Raw genomic sequence first — 13,643 nt, forward strand, 5'->3', positions numbered from 1 at the left:
CCAACACTATTTTTGACTGAGCTTTGGTGTCATTTAGAGAAGAAGAAAAACCTCTGATTTGAAAGTTCTCGCCCGTCTTAACCCAGACTTGGGAGATTCAGTCTCCCCTTGTACTGTCACACCTCCTTCTCCACTATGCCCAAATCCAAATCCTTTTCTACATATTGTGCAGTACTCTGTTTTGGTAATTTACTTCCCTAATCCAGTTATATGTGTTCTTCCATCTGCCATTTAGACTTTTTCGGTGAGGTCTGGGTCATGCTGGCATTCACATGGTAGTCGTTTGTTCTCATTTTCATTATCTAGACTCAGGACATATGGTCGAAATATCCACAATGTTAAAAATTAAGCTAACATTATTTCGATAAAAAGCACAACAGTTAATCTACAGGCAGACCTATTTCGCATATTTAGGTTACAGCACTCAGAGAGATGCAACACTGGACTGCCCATTATTGCGAACCAAAAATTCCGGTTGCCCTCATCAGCGGCCAGGGGAAAAACAGAGATTGCAACTACAGAAGTCGAATAATATGTGCCGCCTCAATTTGGCAATAAAATCAGTGTTCCTCTCAGCCCTCCAGGGGCGGGGGCGTCAGCGGAGGTAAAGGTGTCATAGGGTGTTTTTGGTACTTTGCCCAGCCGTCCGCAACCCATCTCTGAAACCCTGACTCTTCTCAGCCCGGGAAGAGGTTTCCCAGGAGTTGCGGCTTTCCCAAGACATTCCCGGGGCAAACCAGGAGACTGGGTAAGCCAAGCTTTTCACCTGTTCCTGTTTCTGTAACTACAGCTCTCTCATACCAGCAGATTCCCAAGAGTTTGCACCAAGGACACCTTATTCTTTAAAGCATCAAGTCCCATATGTCCAGGAACCCCCTTTGGACTTCTTCGGGACGGAGCAGTGGTCAGGGAAGATTGTAGTCTGTTGAGAAACTGATGGGACTTGGGGAGGTGTTTTCTTAAAATGAGGACAGACAGCTTTATGGGAAATTTGCCTGCGAAGGGGCATAAACGAAATAGAGCGACAGCCTGAGACAGAGGCGTCGAGTCAAAGGAAGTGTTTTGTTATTTAAGGTAGTAAACACTTTAACGTGTTTAAAGTACTGATGAGAAGAATCGGGTATGGAAAGAGAGAGGGAGAGTGAGAGAGGAAGTGGGCCGTTTTCCTCTTCCCTAGAGACCACAGGGATGGACGCCGGTATAGGTTAAGTGCAGGTATCTGGGCAAGAAGTTAAGGAAACTCTCCTTCTGTTGTGAGAGGTGAGGGTCATCAGTTCAGAACGAGGGGAGCAAAGGCAGTGGCATCGACAACGACTTTCCTCATCTGACTCAGGTTGTAGAAGTTGTTGCACTTTTAAGCCGTTGCAGGGGAGCATTTCATTTTCAGATTTTAAAGTAAGGGAACTACAGAGCAAGACAGAAGTTTAAGCAAGGTAAATTCCAGTGCTAAAGATATTTGATGAGGACACTCAGCCGCCTGCCTCCTTAGCGCAGTAGGCAGCGCGTCAGTCTCATAATCTGAAGGTCCTGAGTTCGAACCTCAGAGGGGGCAGCTTGATTTTTGCCCTCGCCCTCCACCAACCAGTTACCGCCTTCGTCTGGCAAAAGTCTACTTCCTAGTGACTGGGCCAGTTGTGTGCTGGTCAAAGAGCTCAAGCCTAAGCTTTCTTCCTCCTGATTGGTAGGTGCAAAAATATGGAAAGATGTTATTTATGTATAATGACTTGTTATCTTCAGCTCCTTCCAGTGGACAACCTCTTGTCCAAGTTCCTCTGATTGCTATTTCTTCTTGGAACAGTATCCTATTGGCGCAATCTAATTTATTGGGGAAAAAAATTGAATGGACAGATATATGAAAATCTGACATTCAGTTTTCTCAGTAAGTCTTCTTGTTTCCTCTTCATATATACATGCCATCTCCTTGCCCTGGCCTCCCTATCTAATCTGGTCCTAACTGGTTTCCCATCTGTACTACACTGAATATTGTTCCACAAAAATGTATGCCCGCCCACCCAGAACCTCAGAACGCAACCTTATTTGGAAATAGAGTCTTTGCAGATGTCATTAGTTAAATTTACATAAGATCATACTGGATGGGGGTGGGGGTGGGGCTTAAATTCAGTGGCTAGTGTCCTAAGAAGTATGTCTGTTTTATCCACTCCTGTATTTCCAGTGCCTAGCACAGTATCAGACAAACAATAAACACTTGTCAAATAAGTCAGTGAATTAATTAGCATATTTAACGTTACTTTGTTTTTGTTTTGGGTTTTTTTTGCCATATTCCCTACCGCTATATTACTCCCGGCGGTCAACATCTCAAATTTGGATTTTTGCAGTAATCCCCACAGGAGTCACACCTACTGAAGTTCATCCTGCAGGCATACTTCTCTGGCCCAGTCCGTGCTGGAAAAAGAGAGGGCAATACTTAGGCTGCTCCTGCTAAATATCTGGACCTGTATTTCAGGATAGTTCTCTCAACAGTTCATTCTGGTGCAGAATGAAAAAGGTATATACTAGGGAACATCTTAACAGTGTCTTCTAGACCCTCAGTCTCTGATTCCAGGAGCCTACATCTGCTACAGTTTAAGAGCTGCAGTTAAGGACTGTAGAGACGCCAAATAGCTGGATGGTCTGGCTGTTCGGGCTGTTCCTTAGAGAATCTTGATTCTTGTTGGAGCCAGTATTCTGAATCTGTTCCTCCTCTTTGTAGAATCAGAAACTATTTTTTAATTCACCCAGATTTTTCCAGGCTTACAGGACTGACTCGCAATAACCAAATGTCAGAGACGTTCCAAGCCAGAGTATGAACATATTATAGCCGCACTGATGGTTGACCAGCATATTCTTTCCCTTGTAAAATAAACTCTATAGTGGGAAGCAAAGAACATTAGAAGATTGCTCTGTGAACCTATAATCAGAGTAAGGAAGTAATAAAATATTAATGACTATGATATTAGGCAATGATGGTCTGGCGCATTCACCATCAAAAAGCCAACCAAGCCAAGCTGTGGGTTGGCTGCCTCTGGGAAGAGATGGAATTCTGATCATAGTATATTTCTAAATAAAGTTACATTATCATTGGTTAGATATTCTTGTTACCTTTATGGCACTTTGATGTCCAGAAAAACCTCCTCAGCCACTCATTTACCAACTCTTACTTCACTCTTAGGAAATTATTTGGTTCTGGTACAAAGCCATGTACTCTAAGGCTCTCCTTAAATGCTAGCTCCCTTCATCTTACAGTAAAGGTCCCATCTATTCACCTCGGCGTTGGCGTTTGCCTGAGTCACTTACACATACCGTGTAAAGAGATGGATGGTTTGCAAGGGTGGAGTCAGAACTGGATGGTAAAAGTCAAAAGCGATGCCCGAACAGGGACTTGAACCCTAGACCCTTAGATTAAAAGTCTAATGCTCTACCGAGTGAACTACCCCGTCCCCTTTTGTTGCAGCATGTTTCCTGTACATCCTAATGTGAAGAAAAGTACATGAACAAAGTTCCAATTCTGTTCATGTTCCTTTTCTTTATTCCTAATTCCATTCCTGCCTCTTTGAATATGGCTCACAACTACTTCTGTCCCCAGGTCATAAGAAAAAGATAACGCTCATATTTGAGTAATATAAACAATTACTTCTAAAAGTTGTATGTTACTAGAGATGTAATCACCTGGACCGTCTTGTGCTTCATCTTCACAATTTGTGTTCCAGTCTCCCCCCAGACCTTAAGAATGCCTAGCAGAAAAAGCTCTTAACAACTAGGTTTTGAGAACTTACTCTGAGCAAGGAGCTCTGCTTTGCCCCTGGTTTACAGCAGTGGAAAGCCACCACCTCAGCCTTCATGGAGTTTACCCTTTAGAAGGGAGAGTCAGCCTTTTAAACAATGAATTACACCATAAATATTTAAACAGCCATTGTGATAAATGTTCTTAGGAAAAAGTACAGGTTACTGAGGTTTGTAGAGAAACAAACAAGTATAATCTCATGACCAGAGTTTCCAAATTAAATGAGATAATACACGTAAACTTTTGGAATAGTGTCTGGGTCATACTAACAGTTCAATGAAAGTTAGGTGTTATCATCATTATTATTTTTATTATAAAATAGATGAATTAGAAAATCATATTTAATTGGTTGGTTGTGCCACCTTAGACAAATTACTTAATCTCTCATCCACTTTCCTCCCTTAAATCCTGCAACAGAAATTTCTTCCTCAAAGGTTGGGTTTGCCACAATGGTACGTAGTACATTTCTAACTTATGTATTTATTCATGCCACTATTCAAAATAGATTTGAGGTGGTCTACACAACTTCACTGTAATAAGATAAAATGGAAAATGTTAATAGACTTAAGTAGGGATAAAGGGAGCATAGAGGTAGAAAATTAAGGTAAACGTATGCAAGCTATAGGTGTCCCCCACCCCATTTCTCCAAGACAGTGGATTATAGAGGGAGGTGACCTCTTCCAGGGGGTAAGAGAAGACTTTTCCCAAGACATGATGTTTAAACTGAGAACCAACAGTTTAATAGTAATAGATTAGACAAAAACATGGCTCCAGCATTTTAGGAAGAGCAAAAAAGCAGAATACTTTCAGAGAACTTAAAGAAGGCCTGAGGTGCTTGAGTGCAGATATCTTGGGACAATACTGATGGAGGTGGGGGGCAAGGTAAACAGAAAGGCAGGGACAGATGAGAGACAGACAGGCTCAGAGGTTATGGCTAGGAGTGCAGAGTACAAACTTCATCCTTGCAGCAATATAAAGTCACTGGGGATTTTAAGCAGAGAGGAACAACATGGTCAGAGATGATTTCAAAAAGATTATGTTGGTTTCATGTAAAGAAATGTGTCAGCGTGAGGCAAGAGATGATAGGAAAACACAAATTAGGTTACTGTGTAGCCATGTAGACTTGACCTACTGACTATGTGGCAGTGTTGGGGAATGGTGCAGAGACTGGGAACATTTGAAAAGAAGCAGAAGACTTGGGCCCAGACTCTTCCTAGGCACCTAGAGAGGAAGAGGTGTCAAACTAATTCATTTCTCTCAGTAGGGCATTGCCTTAATAAACCCTTTACTTGGAAAGGCAGCAATAAAGCAGAATAAGAAAGGGCACTTTGGATCTTTTGAGAATTCTTTGGAAAACATGGAGTGTTTGCTCCGTTCTTGATCTGGCTTGTGGATACCTGAGGGTACTGCCGCCAGTTCTGATCAGCAGGCAAGCCGTGAGTGATCAGACAAAAAAAGGAGAATCTTGGGAGGAAGTGACCTTCCCCACAATAGTCAATATGAGATAACTGGATATGTGCAGAGGGATTCCAAAAACTTGTTCAGCTGATTGCATTCAGATCTGATCTCCTGAGCTTGCTGTTAAAAATTCAGATTTGCAGTCTACCATGTCCCACTCAAACATAGTAAAGTCCATGAGATCAGAAATTCTGTTGTGTACAGTGTGGTATCCCTAGCCCCTATGTATCAGTCAAGGTCTAGTTCAGAAACAACACCAGGTATTTCAACTGAGAACACTGTGGTAACCCAGAGATAATAACTATGGAAAGTAGTTACCACCTTCTAGGGAGGGGGGGAAAAACGGGTAGGGGTTGGGCCTCTGAGGAAGAGCACAAAGAGAATGGTGGTTGGAATCAACTACCATTGTTGGAGCAACACTGACTGGAATAGCAAAATTCAGAAAACAGTTCCTCTTCTCTTCTCCTGCCTCCCCGGCCCTTCTAGTTCCTCTTATTGACAGAACCTAAGAGAAAGCCAACTGACAAAGTTTTAGATATGTAATTTGCAGATGGCCAGAGCCAACATCACAGAAGAGGGTGAATTTGAAGCTGAGCGGGAATGGATTAATAGTAAGGGACACAGCTTTGAACAGTGCTTGGCACATAGTAGGTGCTCAATAAATATCTGTTCAATACCTCCCACTCAACAAGCTGAGATGTTAAGAGCTGGATATTAAATATCAATCTTGCTTTTTTTTAAATTAATTTTTATTGGAGTATAGTTGCTTTAAAATGTTATGTTAGTTTCTGCTGTACAGCAAGGTGAATCAGCTATACATATACATATACATATATTCTCTCTTTTTTGGATTTCCTTCCCGTTTAGGTCACCACAGAGCACTGAGTTCCCTGTGCTATACAGTAGGTTCTCATTAGTTACCTATTTTATACATAGTAGTGTATATATATCAATCCCAAGCTCCCAGTTCATCCCACCCTCCCTTCCCCCCTTGGTATCTATACGTTTGTTCTCTGTGTCCTTATTTCTGCTTTGATTCTTGCTTGTTTTTATTTGAGCCAGGTGCTTATCCTGTCTCTCTAAATATCACTTCTTCTTTCTTCGTTTCCTGTTTCTCTTGTTACTCTTTCCTGCATTTTGCAGTTTGGATGACCTAGAGACCCAGTCAAGAACACTGGAAGCAGGAAAAGAAGTCCAATGCAGAGACTGAGGGGGGGGAAATGTTTTCTTTTTCATGTAGGATGGCGTTTGTGATCTGGTGGTAATTCCAGAAGAATGGCAAAAGATAATCAATAATTAATAGAAATGTTTTGCACATCATACTACATCTTCCACATCCCCAGTGTAACCCTCCATCCCCTTCTCCCTCTCAACCAGTAAGTTTCTTGACCTTAATGTTTTTGTAACAAGTCAGTCTAAAAGTCTCCTAGCTCCATCTACAATTGGTATAAAAAGACTTTTGGAGTATTTAATCTTACTGAAAATTACTATTTTGTATCTGAACAGTACATGGCTCTGTTAAACAAAAAAATTCCCGTTTAGTTTCATCAAAGCAATTTTCTCCGAATTTTCCTTTTTTTATACGCAAACGGAAGAAAAGCTTAACGTTGCCCCCTCTGAGGTTCGAACTCAGGACCTTCAGATTATGAGACTGACGCGCTGCCTACTGCGCTAAGGAGGCAACTGCGACCGCCACTTCTACAACACATCTACCAACTTTATTAAAGGAATCATTTTTAGAATTCTCTGAATCACAGTGTTTCAAAGGAAGGCGGAACCATGGTTTAATTCGCCTCTAAAATATTCGAAGTTTGGATGGTAAAGCCACACGGAACAAGGTAAGGGCCCGACTACCGGCCCAGCCCCTTTCAAACTTTCCTGCGAAGACTTTAGGGGCGGTGAGGGCAACTGAGTGCGGACTTTGCAGAAGTTCTTCTCGGTATGACCGGGGCCCGTGGAGATGGGCTACCTTCTGAAAGGCAAACAAGACTTAAATAACAAGGACCGTACTCTTTGCCTCCCTCGTGAGGTTCCATGGAGGAGCTTGGTCTCCTGAGATAGATGAAGGAGGGCGAGGAAGGGAGGGGGCCTCAAGATTCTTTCCTCATTTCTCCTTGGCGGCTCCCGGGCTCAAGCCAAACGCCCAGACTTGCTCACTCCTGAAGTCCGGGGGCTTACTCCCTGAAATCCAAGTGGATCTGGAACCCACAGCATCCACTGGAACTGTCAGTCTGCGTGACTCCTTTTTCCTATGCTGATGACAGACGAGGCAGGAGCCTCCTCCCGCGCCACCTGCGCCGTCGCCGTTCACGGTGAACCTGGGAGCCATGAGAAAGCAAAGTGTCAGGGGTCAGGGGGTTCTCGGGTTGTGCTGGGAGTGGAGAGGGGAACGCTGGAGGAAGGGCCCGCGGAGACAGCTCAGAGTGGCGGGGGCACGGGTGAGGTGGGGGGGAGAGAAAAAGGACCTGAAACGGGCGTAGTTTGGGTCAGATGACATGCATGTAAAAGCGTATCTTGTAGGAGGTAGCGTGGCCGAGCGGTCTAAGGCGCTGGATTAAGGCTCCAGTCTCTTCGGGGGCGTGGGTTCGAATCCCACCGCTGCCAGTGACCTTTTTCTCCTCACCGTTGTCTGAGTAGGTACTCTTTCATGTCCAATATACACAGTTCTCACAGGCTCCAAGTTCAGGTAGGTTCCTCTCCTACCACTTCTGCTTTTCCCAGAGGCCAGAGATAACACCCATATGCACTGTCCCCCAAAACAGTGTTCATCACATGACAGGCCTTCAACTGATTATTTCAATTAACAAAAAGTTAATGAGCATCTACTCTGCGTGGTACTTACTCCGTTATTGTAGTTTCATCACCCAATAGTATCGAACGTATAACAGACCTTCATTTAATTCATTCGTTTATGTAAAAAGAAAAGAAAAGAAAAGAAAAGAAAAGAAAAGAAATCAGCTCCTACTATGTGACCTACTAGGTACTTAGGCCCCGTAGATACAGTTCTTACTTATTACCTTATTCAATAAATGGTGGAACAGTGAGTAGCTGTCAGTCTCCCTGAATCCACTTGCAACTGGAGACAGGTCCTGCCCGGTCGCGGTTCTCAGCATCCCCGAAGGCTTCTCATTTCACATTTTGAATCCTAATTATGCTGATCTGAGCTGTGGCGACTCTACGCAAGGCGCCTCGCCTTGCCACTTAACTGCCTCTCAGGTCACACGGTCTAGAGGCGCTTCCCCCCTCACTGCGCGCGTCTCTGCGTCTTCCATTGGGCGCCCTCAGTCTCTGCTCCAAGCAATTCTCTCTGCCCTCAAAGCTTCTTATCCTCTACACCTCAGCAAGGTAGTTGCTCTCTCCTGGAAGCCTCCCTTGATCTCTCCCTCCAGAATTACAATTAGGCACTGAGAATCTGGAAGGAAACAAAGGAGAGGGTCCCTGCCCTGGTGCAGTGTAGAGAAGACAAGCATTAGACGCATAATGGCCCCAAGATGATACAATTTCTACGGGAAAGAATGCAACTGAACTATGAATGACATTGTAGATATATAGTTACCAAAATAAAGGACAGTACAATGTATAGAAGAACACAGTTCAACGTTTCCAGTGATAACAGTGTCAGAGGATAGGGAAGGGGGAGATTATAAATTCTACTTTAGGCACTTTTGTTTGAGTTGTTAGGATGAGTAGATATTTATTTCATAAGTCGAATAAGTGAATCCACGAGTCCACAAATGAATTGTTCAAAAAAATCCCAGTCTGATAAATACCGCGAAAGAGAAATGGAACGTGCTGGGGAGCCTGTAGCAGGCCTCAGCTTAGCCATCCCTTCTTTGGCAGGCTTTCCTCATTGCTACCTGCCCTTAATTGGGTATTCCTGTTGGTATGCTTTGGCCATGCTCTGTTATCACTTGATCCATCACTTATTTTAGCATTTATCATAACTTTGGGAAATTTTTGTGTAATCATCTGCTTTTCCCCATGCGTCATAAGCTTTGTCAGATATAGAACCATATTTCTCTCACTTCCCCACATCATGAAAACTAAATAGATATTTGTAGTAAGTATCAGTGAATAAATATATAAATACATGAAAGAATATCTTTCTAATTGTGAAATGAGCAAGGTACACAGAGCTGAGGATCCCGGAGGACGTTGAGGTCTTCAGTTTGAGGTAGAGTCATGTGTTCTGAAGCCCCATTTCTACAGGACACTCCAGCTAAACTTGGTTCTTGACTCTGATTATGCCACACTGACTTGCTCTTTCTGGATTCAGCTCTGCTACCAGGTTACTGCAAATCATTCTTGTGCAGATTGCCAGGGATCACATTACTTCTGTACTGTGGGTCCCAGTCATCTCTTCCCCCAGTCATCCCCCTCAGCAGTCTTTGTTTGCATTCACCTTGCAATATTTATGAACCAACCATGAGCGATTCCAAGAGAAAAGTGTAGTCTTCTGAACTCCACACTCACAAATAAATAAACCAACCCACGGCCATCTGTACTATCTTCCAGCTCTATACTCCCTACCCTTTCCTGGGATATAAATGTGCTAAGACTGAAAAACATTCATTTATACCCCTTCTGCCTTGCCTATCCTCAGAGAGCAGTTTAAAGTTTATAATTGAATAGTGGGCTTTTGAGGTTCTGGTGTAATTTTAAAACCAATGGACATTTTTCTTTAAGAAATAAGCTTGTGGCTCATGGAATAAAAAATGTGCCACCTATACTGGGGAAGAAAGACTTGGTCCATTATTCAGCTGGATCTGAGATAACTTAGACCGTCTTTTAAGGCTAGGAGACTCAAGAAGATAGAACGGAGAGTTTACGTGCATGGAGGGAAGGAATAGACACTTAGGAGAACTCTATGGTGACCTGGCCAAAAGTCTTTGAATTTCACTGCTTCCCTCTCCACCTTCCAAAAGATATATGCACTTCAACCCATATTTATTGAGTAGCTATTTCTTGACAGGCACCTTGCTTGGATGGAGTTACAACAAAAGGATGAAAGCCAGAAAATGATTCAGGGATTCCTAAGTAATTCAGCCTTGGGAGACTACCAGAGGCACATGAAGAATGACTGGCCAGTAATTAATATTTAGACTGACTAAAGTATTAATTTATACCTGAGTGTTTCTTCCAGTGATGCTACATGTATGATCTCTTTATTATATGTTGTTCTTAACAGTTAAATAATCATGCTATGTTAATAAAGTTAAAGTTTAGAGAAATAAATGACTATACCCAGCACTATGACGTCCTCTCTTGGCCATCCACATTCGAGGACATATTTGTGTGGCCATATGAACACTGGAATGTCCACCTGGGAGCTAGGACCTGGAAAGGAACCCCTCACCCCCAAGAAAGAAACAATCATGCCCTTTAGACTTGTCAGATTTAGCCTATGGAGAGAAGGAAAAAGAAACATTCAAAAAAGTCCAGCGCTGGGCTACCTGATTATTTATTCACTCGTTCGTTCATTCATGCATGCGTTCATTCATTCCACCTTTCATCTAGGCATTCATACAACTAGCCATTGATTAAGCTTCTACTATGTACCAGACCTTAGGGTGTTAAAGAGGAATGAGAACCGGTCCTGCACTTAAGGCATCTCGGAGAGGGAGGACAGATGTTAAAATGGCAAGCCCATGATTACAGCTAAGCAGGAAGCACCAAGAAACTCCAAGTTGCTCTGGAGGCAAGTATCCTAGAATGAATAAGCGAAGCTGTAGAAAAAAGATGTTAATGTTTTTCTCCCTTTTGAACGACAAGATTAAAATCCAATTTGCCTTTGCGTGGGTCGGAAATGAAGGCAAAATCAAAACCTCCAGAGGTATCCATTTTCTTGGATCAGGATCCTGCCCTGACGCTGACATCAAGGGATAGAAATCTGGGAAGCAGGCTCAGTGGAAACAATCAGTGAAAGTCCCCTCCCACCCACCTCCCATCCTTGCTTTCGGCTTCTCCGTCCCCCTTCGGCTGAAAGAGCAGAGATTTTTCCATCCCTCCAAAAAACGCCCCCGTAAATGAAAACAAACAACCAAATCAATTAGGAAGAAGAGGCAGAGCTTTCGGTTAAACTGGCACGGTTCATTTTAAATTGTTTTCTATACATCTCTCTCATCAAAAAAATTTTTTTAATTAAACAGCACAAGGATAAAATAATTTTAAATGAAGTACAATCTATAACAATTTTGAATCGCTATGTTGTATACCTGAAACGAATATAGTATTGTAAATCAACTATACCTCAATTGAAGAAAAAAAAAAAAACTAGAAAGCACAAGGAAAGAGATATCAGATGGACAGTGTAGAAAGGTTGATGCAACAGGGGTTCCATGGTGTAATGGTTAGCACTCTGGACTCTGAATCCAGCGATCCGAGTTCAAATCTCGGTGGAACCTTTCCTTTTCTTTTCACATCCCAATCCTGTAACAGACTGAAGCACGCTGCTTTCAATTTCCGCACTTTAATTTTTGATGGGTTCGGGCAGTGAGAAAGGACATGAGACTACGATCCTAATGGTCCGTGAGCTCAGGAGCAGCCTATAATCACCGAGTCTGTGTACATGTCTTTCTGTTCCCACCAGACTCATTTTTCTCCCAGGACTCCCCAGGGTTAACGAGCGTTTAGTAAAAGCGCCTTTAATGAACAAACCAGAGTGCAGAGCAAAACGATCCATGATAAGTAGCAACCAAAACGGAAAAGAAAGAGTCTTTCTTTTCCTAATTGAGAGTCCGTCGTTAGGACTGTAAAAGGGAAAGTAGAGAGAAGAATGAATGGAAACAAAAAATGTCTGAGAAAGTGGTAGTGGTTGCTTTTAGAGCAGGAGGAAAAACAGTCTGTCAGAAGTGGGATTCGAACCCACGCCCCCATTCGGGGACCAGAAACCTCTCTGGAAGGAAGCTTGAAGATTACAGCTTGAGTCTGGCGCCTTAGACCACTCGGCCATCCTGACAGCCCGGTGCCACTATCCCAAATGAGTAAAATCTGCAATTGTGCTGAAAGTGCACTCACCAAGGGCTGTTAAATTCTTTTGCAGTCTAGGGTTTATCCGAAAAAATGGGAATGTAAATCCTTAAAAATTAACTGAACCTTCTATCTCAGTAGAGCCAGCAACTCTGACTGAACTTGCGACGCTTTCCTCTCAGTCCGGGATATAATTTGGCATTTCTCTCCTCTCCCTTCTTTCTGCCTTTCCCTGCAAGCCCCGGGGCACTGTGGCTCAAGGATCCTAACAACCCGGAACCGACCCCCGACTGGACAAGAGAGAACTCCCTTTATTCATTCCCAGAAAGGACACAGAGCACAGGCTCTGTTCCCGAGAAGATGCCTGGCAAACCAACCGAACTGGCGGGAGCTCAGCGGCGAAGTGAGCGAGCCAGTGTAGACCTGGGGAGAAAACCGGCGAGTTAGTATAGACCAGAAAGGGACATGGTGAGTGCGGTTTAGGGGCCTAGAGCATGAAGACTGGATGTGGATGTGAGTTGCAGAAAGTAGTAACCAAAAAAAAAAAAAAAAAAAAGTTGATGAAGTGGAATTCATCAAAACTAAAAACTTCTGTTCATCAAAAAGCTCCATTAAAGCTCTTTCTTCACGACTCCATATTCGCGGTAGCGGCAGTGGTGCCCACGGTTCAGTGGCCGACATGCAGTTCTGTGTCTTCGCCCAGGAGCTACACACTCTCGAGGTGACGGGTCAGGAGACAGTCGCCCAAATCAAGGCTCATGTAGCTTCCCTGGAGGGCATCCCTCAAGTCGTGCTCCTGGCAGGAGCATCCTCATCCTAGAGGATGATGCTACCGTGGGTCAGTGTGGGGTGGAGGCTCTGAGCACTCTGGAAGTAGCCAGCCACGTGCTTAGAGGTGAAGTCCATGGTTCCCTGGCCGGTGCTGGGAAAGTAAGAGGTCAGACTCCCAAGGTGGCCAAACAGGAGAAAAAGAAGATGGGCCGGGCCAAGAGGTGTATGCAGTACAACTAGGGCTTTGTAAATATTGTGCTCACCTTTGGCACGAAGAAAGGCCCCAATACCAACGCTCAAGTCCTTTGTAATCCTGGCTTCCTCTAGTAAAGTCACTTAGCCCAATCAAACAACTACAACAACAACAACAAACACCATTAAAAACGTGTACAGGAAAGGCCCTGTGAGAACACAGAGACAAGGTGGCTGTCTGCACGTCAAAGAGAGAGGCTTCAGGAGAAACCACCCCTGCTGACACCTTGACCTTGGACTTCCAGTCTCCAGAAAATATACCGAAAAAATTAATTTGTGTTGTTTGAGCCACACAGCCTCGTCTTTTGTTATGGCAGCCAGAGCAGACTAATACAAACGTCTTCCATGGTGGCTGAGGACTCTGAAGAGTCCAAGGCAGAAGATGTCAGTCCTCTTCTAGGCCCGGCCCAGC

General features: G+C 43.6%; 1 pseudogene across 1 annotated transcript; it reads left to right on the forward strand.

Moving 5' to 3' along the window:
• Positions 1-12,887: 12,887 nt before the first annotated feature.
• Positions 12,888-13,306, forward strand: LOC309967666 (ubiquitin-like FUBI-ribosomal protein eS30 fusion protein; annotated as a pseudogene). Its single transcript has one exon. The product of its transcript is annotated as a ubiquitin-like FUBI-ribosomal protein eS30 fusion protein (transcript).
• Positions 13,307-13,643: the final 337 nt, after the last annotated feature.

Source organism: Leucopleurus acutus, assembly GCF_964270905.1.
Source record: "Leucopleurus acutus genome assembly, chromosome: 10".
NCBI lineage: Eukaryota > Metazoa > Chordata > Mammalia > Artiodactyla > Delphinidae > Leucopleurus > Leucopleurus acutus.